Source organism: Bactrocera latifrons, unplaced genomic scaffold (assembly GCF_001853355.1).
Source record: "Bactrocera latifrons isolate USDA-ARS-PBARC rearing strain unplaced genomic scaffold, ASM185335v1 scaffold_30, whole genome shotgun sequence".
In the NCBI taxonomy this organism is placed as follows: domain Eukaryota; kingdom Metazoa; phylum Arthropoda; class Insecta; order Diptera; family Tephritidae; genus Bactrocera; species Bactrocera latifrons.
The window spans coordinates 615,788-617,954 of NW_017536630.1; the positions used below are offsets into that span (position 1 = coordinate 615,788).

At 31.2% G+C, this 2,167-nt stretch overlaps 1 protein-coding gene across 1 annotated transcript in view; it reads right to left on the reverse strand.

Annotated features, from left to right (window-relative positions):
* The window catches only part of LOC108970537 (ras suppressor protein 1), a gene marked incomplete in the record, with an annotated part of 11,261 nt that extends 9,376 nt beyond the window's left edge, over positions 1–1,885 (reverse strand). The window contains 1 exon segment of the mRNA XM_018935991.1: positions 1,236–1,885.
* Positions 1,886–2,167: the final 282 nt, after the last annotated feature.

The following is a 2,167-nucleotide window of genomic DNA, read 5'->3' on the forward strand; positions in this document are numbered from 1 at the left end:
CTAAATTGTAATATTCAAACGATTTAGTTGTTAGAAAGCGAAAAAAAAATTATATAACCAAAAAATTAAACTAAATTTAATTTTAAAAAAATTGTAAAATTTTCAAAAGTGAAAAAAAAGTTTTTTCCGTAAACTTTATTTCTATCAATAAAAAGTATAATTTAACAATTTTATGATATAATATTCTCAATTTATAGACTTAATTTACGATTATAATGACTAAGTTTAATGATTAAGAATTTGGAATACCCCATATGCTCATCTACATATCTATCTTGAATAGTTTTAGGTGTTACATACAACCGTTAGCAAAGCTATTGTACTCTATAGCAACATGATGCAAGAGTGTAAAAATAACTTCATAGAAGTTAAGGGAAATCATTCCCTAAGGTATACAACGGAGACTAGAGGTCACTTAATGGGATATTTTATAGCGTATACTATTTCTTTAGTAAAAACCGCCACTAGCGTTTTATATTTRGTCCACCTAAAATGSAAAATAACGTAACAACATTTTCGGAAATTTACAGTGCCATGAATGAAACACGAAATATAATGGAACATGCGTGAAAAAATTTTAAATTTTGGTTAAAACTGGTTAATATCAGAGGGCAGAACCAGAAGATGTTGGGCMTATGTAATGAAGTAGTGAATCGTAATCAATGAGACACTCAATTTYGAWTTTTTTGATGATACGTTATTTTGCATTTCCGGTGACGATATGCTCCTATAACTTTGACGACGGCTGTGTATGTGTAAATATTTAATTCTACAAAACACAATTTTATTTATTTTTGTTAATTTTTGAAAGTAATAGTTCAACACTTTGTGCGATATAATCACTTATTGCAATTGCAAGTAGCATGACAGCATTTAAATGTATAAAAAATCAAAACTTATGAATCATACCTAAAATCCCCAATATTCACAAAAATGATTTGCTCTTAACAATAACTTTCACAATTTTTAGAAAACGTATGAAATTTTATTATTTTTTATGGTCATGGTAACTTTATTTAATTAAAAACTTGAACTATTGCTCTGAGCACTTTTAAGCTGGCAACGCCACCAAATCAAGTAATTCAAATATGGATATTTTGAATTATTCGCAGCAAATTAATTTACAATTTTATCACAACTGATTGGAATATTACACACATACATATAAAAACTATTAATTTCACAAAAAAACATTCAAAATGTAACTTTTGGCAAAGAAAAAATATATGGTAAATAAATACTTGTAGGTAAATGTGTGTTTATATGTATGTTCTACAAACATACGTAGGTGTATGTGCATTAATAGAATTAAAAAAGACTTATTTCACAGTTTCTGTATTCCAATTAGACACAGATGTTTCAAATAGACACACAAAATATGTATATATACATATATCTATAGTATTAGTACATCTGTTGTAAACTTTATATGCATATACATACATATGTATAGATATGCTTTTAAAAAGTCTACACTTGCAATTCATCAATCAGGTTTCGCGACGCACAAATTTTCCGTTGCAACAACACACGCGCACAAACGACAAATTGACTTTGAACTAATTTCGGCTATGCTTTTCCCAAGTGATTGTTGTTGTTACACTATTTACAACATTTTCAATTGATTCTGCATGTTTTGCTTATGGCCACTGTGAACTTCACCCATTTATGCACTTCACTTCTATAACACACACACACACACACACATATTCATCTGCAATTACACTTTCCGCGAATTTTCGTTTGACTTCGTCGTCCAATCCGTTCGATAAATCAACGCATACTACAAGTTTCGGTTGTCTTACAATTTCTATAATTTATCACAGAAATAGCAGCGACAGGCGCAGTCACTTCACAATGGGTCGATCGGCCGCGCAATGTGTCATACTAACACCCACCTTCGAGGCGGCGCGGTAGTGGCTACATTGGATTAGCGCTACGACACAGGCACCCTTACGACATATGCTGCTTGGTCGTCTAAACTGGTTAGTAGCAACTAAATATTGCTGCTACTGCTTGCTTTGTTGTTGTTGTTACCGCACTATTTAATTGACAGATGATGAACATATATATGCATGCTTGACTCTTGCGTGTGTGTGTGTTTCAATATCATTTCATACCTACAGAAAATACCGACAAAACTTGTTTGACCACATTTTTCGTTTAA